The following is a 7,764-nucleotide window of genomic DNA, read 5'->3' as shown; positions in this document are numbered from 1 at the left end:
TTGAAAATTTTTTCATACATAAAAAATAGCGATTTTTAATAAAAAATTGTAAAAAACAAAATTGGTATGTTTTTAAGGTTTTTTTAGTTAGTTTTTTGGTTTTCTCATTTAAACTAGTTTTCTCATGAACCATCCCCTATATATACTAGTAGGGTGCCCGCGCGATGCGGCGGGGGTGACACTTTGCATTGCGGCACTCATTTCTGTTAGTTTTCTTATTCGTATAATATTTATGGTAGCATCATTGTGGTGGATATATTTAATAAGTATTACACATGTCTAATAATTATTAAATTTAAAATTTAAATTGTCAAGTACTTCAAGAAACTATTGACTCAATAAAGTAACAAAGAATAAAAAAAATAAGTCTTAAACATAAATAAAAGTTATATAAAGTAGTACACGAATAAGGAAATATATGTCTTAAATATAAAAGTTGAAAACTAAAAGCTCAAGTGTCAAGTATTGCATCATGATGAGATCAATTTAGTAATCATACAGCTTAAACATCTAAAGGATGTCATTTATATTGTTACACCACCATTTGTCATCATCGACATCAACGTCCTCTGAAATTTTTTGTATCTCTCTGTTTGATTATTACATCCTTTGGATGATGAGTTTTTTCTTTGTTCTCCTCTTTAACTGATATAGGATAAAAAACGACGGATTGAAGATCCTGTACATTAATTCAAAAGTATGAGAAATATTGTGGAGATGACATGTGTACTCAATCTAAATTAATTCAAAAAGGTAAACAAGTAATTTTCTTATTGATTTAATTAATTGATAACCTTCCATAACCGCCACCCTTAATTATGGGAATACGAATCAAGAATTAATCTACGAATTTGTGTCATCTCGTTCATCAATTATTAATTCTGAAGATCGTGGAATGAAAATTTATATAGTGTTATATAGTGTTACATACTGTTATATGGTGTTATATAGTGTTATATGATGAATGTATAGTGTTATATCGTGATATATTGTGTTATATGGTATTATATGGTGTTATTGTTGGTGCATGTTTTGTGACAACAGCTTAGATTTGGTCTTTGGATATCTTGTAATTAGTAAAACGATAAACAGTTAGCGGGTTTAGCTTTGTAATAGTTTGTAATAGTGAAGTAAGAGTGATTGGGCCAAACCAAACCCATGTATGGGGGAGGGTTTGCGAATTGGGCCTTGCCCAATACCTAGCCCATATGCAAAGCCTTGTCCTATATAAATAAAGCTTAGCATTAGTGTAACACCCCGAAAATATAAAACTTTATATTAGAATTATAAAGTATAAATAAATGAGAATTTACCAACTAGGAAATTTAATCTAGTTAGTTACAAGCCTAGAAATAGCTTATAATAAGGTTAAAAGCAACTAAACTATAAGTTGAACAAAGTGGAAGGGCCTAAGTTGTTAAAAATGAAACTTAATTTGATAAAACAAATAAAAAACAAACCAAACACCCCATTTGGGATGTCTGGTCGTACAAGAACACAGGGGGCGACATAGGCTCCCCACCAAACCCTTGTGCATGTCAAACTTGATCAAATTGAGGGTTCAAATCAGTCCCAAATCGAAATCCAAGCTCGTATTCATGAACACCAAGTTGAAAGGATCACAAGGTATGTAAAATTATGACGTTTTGATCCATCTCAAAATTCTAGGTTATTTGTAAGAAACTGAAATTGAGCTTGATTATGTCATGCATGAGTGAATCTTGAAGTAATATGATGTCTAGGAGTAAACCCTAGTCAATAACATGTTAGATTGTTGGAAAAACTATGAGAATTATGATTATCCATTGATAAGCTAAGTGGGTTTTATGTTAATATGATGAACACTAGGAAATAGATTATTGATCTAGTGTAAATTGACGAGTTTGAAGTGAATTCAGAAATTATAGAAGTTAACCACTTTGTAAGATGGTTAATTTATGTGAAATTTGGGGTAAGAGATAAGCTAGAGACATGATAAATAAACATGTAAAATTCTGCCCTTAAGGTGTTCGTTGAAATGCCTCAAAGAAGGCTCGGAACTAGAATTTTGTAGTTAAAACACCTAGTTGTGATGTTTCGACTATTATGCAAAAAGTGATTAAAGAGAGAGTTCTAAATGTGTTAAACGCGATTAGAACTTTGGTTAAAACGGAGGTCTAAAGATAACGCCTACCGAGTAGTTAAAGAGTGCTAAAACTAGTTGATAACTCGAAAATGCAAATTAGTATACTAATGGGCATTTGACTATTAAAAAGGTCAAACTGACCTATAATACGATAAATAGCAATTTTGATATGAAATGCATAAGGTGGAATAATCGTATTAGAATATGATTAAACTAACCACCTTGAAAACGATGATGATAGTTTGACGCATAACAAGCTAGGTGGAAGCTTGGAGTGAAAGCGGGTCAAACAAGTCAAGCATGGAAGAAAAGCGTAGCTCGGATGCAAGGTAAGTGAGACTTACATAATTGTGTAGATTACTTGTTCATTCTATACGTTATAGATGCAATAATCCTAATATTGAAAATATGGATTTCCGACGTGATTGATACGAGTCGGAACATATAAAGATGATAAAAACCATGTTTATGGCAAAAAGGGGATTCGGTAATGAAATCCGGGACGGGATGGATGTATGAATTAGAAGTCAAAAACCATGTTTTGATTTAATAGGCAACGTTGGGCATATAGGCAGAACGGGTCAAATGGTGGTGATAACACTATTTGACAATATCGACTAATGCGATTGTCAAGTCTTGTGTTAACAGGAGCGATTAGCGATTCAGTTAATTTCGCCCACACTAAGTGTGATGATAAAAGCAAGGTATAAATTGGGTCTATATGTTGACCCTAGCCAGGTACGTATGCATACGATTATAGTTAATATACCAACTTGGTCAAATAGGTAGTGAAAGCCCCTCGTAGTAAATGAGGGGCTAATGTCGACTAAAATGCCCTTGAAGGGTAAATTGAGCAAACAACTTATAAAGGTTGTTTAGGAACCTATCTTACGATCTTGTAACCTTTAGACGCGCATGAAAGTTGTAGACATAAACTTTCAAGAGTTAAATGCTTAAATTGTGTGTTGCCGCAAAAATAACACATCCGTAGGATTAAATTCGGAATAAATAGTCCATTTCGTTAAATTCACCACATCCATAGTTGTGGTGGAAGACTAGCTAATAACAAATTGGTGGAACTATGAGGTACATGAGAAATGAGCACCGTCCGTGCTAAAATGGTCATAAATACCCTTAACGGGTCAAAATAAGATTTTAAACGAAAACGGGTAAATAATTGCGTAGAAACCCGTGTTCAGTACTTAATATGATTGACAATATTAGAATTTAAGGGTTCATGATGAATGGTGGTCAAACAAACATGTTTGTTTGATAATCACATAGTCGGGTCGAATATTGTTGAAAAGATAATAAGCCGAAGGCTTAAAAGTCTCAATTTTATTTAATCCGGATGTCAGATCTTAACTCCATATAATGGAGAATTAAATTACAAACATGTAGGAAGAAACGGTAGGTCAAACGGATAAGCGGTTTGAAGGATACGAAAGATTTCGTGTCATATTACGGCAAAATGGAAAGGTGGGATGCAGGTGCCACCGTAAATTACGGTACCACCGTAATTTACGGTGGACCTGAAATGGTTTACGGTGAAACACTCCTGATTTACGATGGAAACAAATCAAAACAAGGACTACCGTAAATTACGGTGTCCACCGTAATTTACGGTGGACCCTGTACAAAATGTATTTTTGCTCAGTTTTGTCTCCCGGACTTGTTTAGATACGTTTTAAACCCCGTATGACTAAAGCATTTCATGTTTTTATGAAATGTAGGTACTTTGTGGAAGCCGGAAGACGATCAAGCTCAACGAAGAACCGAACACGATACAGTTACATGCTTCCGCACTTCGCCACGTTGTAAATTTTAAACAACGAACTTCGATCACGTTATGTAGAATAAATTATAATTTGTAAAAGTTTTAAATAAACCCACATTTTTATAATATGTGTGGTCTTAACTACACATCTATTGTGGTATTTACATATAAATTAACTAGGGTGTTACAAGTTGGTATCAGAGCCTTGGTTTAAGAGATTCGAGTATGGTGGGGAGGAACCATGCTTGGACTTAAACCTTATGCTCTTGACAAAGAATAGTGTTCGGTTCGAGGCTTGATCGCAAATCCGGTGAGTACAAGTACGTGAATAGTTAGTATGCTAAAGTGTTGTAAACAACACATAGGGCTATCGTGTGATACGCGTTACCCCAATTAAAATGATTGAAATAGTTGACGAAAATACGCGCGTTGACGCGTATAGTAGAAAAAGCCTTGTATTATAATACGGGCGATTATTGAGGTTGACGTTACTAACTTTTGTTAATGTTTTAAATTGAAGAACACTCGCGTTTGAAGACGACGAGAGTCAAACGAATTGTGGATATGATGATGGAACGGTCCGAAGTATGACAAGAGGAGCATACTCACCGAGGACTAAATCGCGTAATGACCGCGAACAAGGTTAATGGCAAAGAACGCCCGTCGGGGAAAACATTACCAGGTGCACATTTTAAATAATAGCATAAATAGTAATATGCAACAATAAGTAGGAACTTAAAGGTTGCATATGTAAAATTTAAAAACTTGGAAAGACCTGAATAGAAAACCTATCCGGGATATTGTTTCCAAGAAAAACAGATAGAGGTATTACTTACATAGGGCGTGATGTGAAAACTGTAAAAAGGTCATGCGTGTCATGTGTTAATCGCTTACTCTGGCCAAGTAAGTAGCGGCATATGTTACCATGAACTTCTTATGGCGGACACGTTTACATCCGATGTAGTAAGGGCAGGGTAAATGGGACTAATTAAAAAGTGCCCAAATGAATCAGATAAGCAAAATACTTGGTAACAATGTAAACGCACAACCAAGTGACGGGAGCGTATTACATTAGGATAATGAGCCCGAGTGAAGGGACAAACAAGCATGTAAAATGATTCAGACAAGTATGGGGAAAAAGTGTACTTACACTCGAACCCAGAAAACATCAAGTATTGGGAGGGAGTGTACTTACACTCGAACCCAGAAAACATCAAGTATTGGGAGGGAGTGTACTTACACTCGAACCCAGAAAACATCAAGTATTGGGAGGGAGTGTACTTACACTCGAACCCAGAAAACATCAAGTATTGGGAGGTAGTGTACTTACACTCGAACCCATAAAACATCAAGTATTGGGAGGGAGTGTACTTACACTCGAACCCAGAAAACATCAAGCATGTAAAACGATTTAGACAAATATTGGGAGGGAGTGATACTTACACTCGAACCCGGAGAATGTAAACATGTAAGATGAGTTAGATATGCATTGGGAGGGGGGTGTACTTGCACTCGAACCCGGAAAAATGCAAATATGTCCCTTAACGGGTCATTTTTGTAAAACGTCGAACTTAAAGACAAAGTCAGAATATAAAAATGAAGCGAGGTTTTAATGCATACCGAGAGGGTTGCAATGATAACGACTGCGGTAAAACACCCAGTCGATGGGTAGGAATTAAACACATGCGTAAACCGAGGAACGGGAACTCGGATGGAAAGTTAAAAGACTCAGGTTTTAGGGTCATAACTAAAAAAAATGACAAGATAATGTAAATAGAGTTGTGAATAATTATGTTCAACTATTTTAAAGTTGAACGGGTCGAATATAATATCATGCCGGACGGCATGAGTAAACACAAGCGGGACAATAGTAACATTAAAAGCAAAAGAACAATGAGCCCGACGATGGGACATAATCAAATACGAATGTATGTAAACTGGATAATGGTGAGTATAAGATAAACCGACGCATAAATGACGTGAGAAGTCATAAAGTCGGAAAATGTGTCCGAAAAGAAACGAATGTAGCCTTAGACTACGGTCAAGGTCAAGGATAATGTCTAGACGAAAATAAATGATGTTAAACAAAAACATGGTGCCTTGACACCAAACATGAAATTTTAAGAATGTCATGAACAAGGAACGATCTACGAGATCAATATAACCTTGGGGGTTATAAACAATGGAAAGATCTATGAGGATAAAACGACCCACGGGTCATGATTAGAAAGAAAGAAATCACAAGGACTTCTCCCTAAAAAGATGAAAGTCTAATCAAAATAGCCCATAAGGCTAAGTGATAAAACCTACGGGTTAATTAGACGAAGCGAGAGGATCAGTTTAAAATCCTCGCATAGAATAAAGACTGTAAAAGAATAAATATTGGACTGTCAATATCCCGGTATGGATAATTGACAAAGGATAAAGAGAAGACGCTAAACTAAAACTTTGGTTTTGGTAAGAAATAACATTTTTACAAATATGAATTCTGATAGACGTATCAATAGTAAACATGAAAGATATAAGTCTTGATACTGACGGGTGCAAGACGATATATTCGAAAAGTGATATTTTCGGAAATAAAAGTTGATATAAAATTTGGCATGACGTGACGTGATCACGGACAAGAAGTATAATGTGAAGCAGAATCACATTAGAACCGAGTGATGAATATCGCTAAGTTAACTAAACTAGTGGAAATAACGAGATTACGATAATTCAAGTTGCACTATGTCGTATGGGTTATGTAGACAATAAGTAACTAAAGGGCGTTACCATACCTTTCTGGTAATACAAACTATTGGATAAAAGTATAAGTAATGTTTAAAAGATTTCTCGGATCGAATACATTGAGTTAAACTCAATAAATTAGGTAAGAAAAGGTTTCGAGGACGAAACTTCTTTAAGGGGGGTAGACTTGTAACACCCCGAAAATATAAAACTTTATATTAGAATTATAAAGTATAAATAAATGAGAATTTACCAACTAGGAAATTTAACCTAGTTAGTTACAAGCCTAGAAATAGCTTATAATAAGGTTAAAAGCAACTAAACTATAAGTTGAACAAAGTGGAAGGGCCTAAGTTGTTAAAAATGAAACTTAATTTGATAAAACAAATAAAAAACAAACCAAACACCCCATTTGGGATGTCTGGTCGTACAAGAACACAGGGGGCGACATAGGCTCCCCACCAAACCCTTGTGCATGTCAAACTTGATCAAATTGAGGGTTCAAATCAGTCCCAAATCGAAATCCAAGCTCGTATTCATGAACACCAAGTTGAAAGGATCACAAGGTATGTAAAATTATGACGTTTTGATCCATCTCAAAATTCTAGGTTATTTGTAAGAAACTGAAATTGAGCTTGATTATGTCATGCATGAGTGAATCTTGAAGTAATATGATGTCTAGGAGTAAACCCTAGTCAATAACATGTTAGATTGTTGGAAAAACTATGAGAATTATGATGATCCATTGATAAGCTAAGTGGGTTTTATGTTAATATGATGAACACTAGGAAATAGATTATTGATCTAGTGTAAATTGACGAGTTTGAAGTGAATTCAGAAATTATAGAAGTTAACCACTTTGTAAGATGGTTAATTTATGTGAAATTTGGGGTAAGAGATAAGCTAGAGACATGATAAATAAACATGTAAAATTCTGCCCTTAAGGTGTTCGTTGAAATGCCTCAAAGAAGGCTCGGAACTAGAATTTTGTAGTTAAAACACCTAGTTGTGATGTTTCGACTATTATGCAAAAAGTGATTAAAGAGAGAGTTCTAAATGTGTTAAATGCGATTAGAACTTTGGTTAAAACGGAGGTCTAAAGATAACGCCTACCGAGTAGTTAAAGAGTGCT

General features: G+C 35.1%; 1 long non-coding RNA gene across 1 annotated transcript; it reads left to right on the top strand.

The window, feature by feature from the left end:
• The first annotated feature begins 1,496 nt into the window (after positions 1–1,496).
• LOC118481673 lies at positions 1,497–4,797 on the top strand. Its single transcript, XR_004865942.1, has 3 exons — positions 1,497–1,626; positions 2,387–2,454; positions 4,423–4,797. It is a non-coding gene; the product is annotated as an uncharacterized LOC118481673 (long non-coding RNA).
• The last annotated feature ends 2,967 nt before the right edge of the window (positions 4,798–7,764 follow it).

Source organism: Helianthus annuus, chromosome 9 (assembly GCF_002127325.2).
Source record: "Helianthus annuus cultivar XRQ/B chromosome 9, HanXRQr2.0-SUNRISE, whole genome shotgun sequence".
Taxonomy (NCBI): Eukaryota; Viridiplantae; Streptophyta; class Magnoliopsida; order Asterales; family Asteraceae; genus Helianthus; species Helianthus annuus.
The sequence above is the reverse complement of the archived record's forward strand: the minus strand, read 5'-3'. Positions and strand labels throughout refer to the sequence as shown.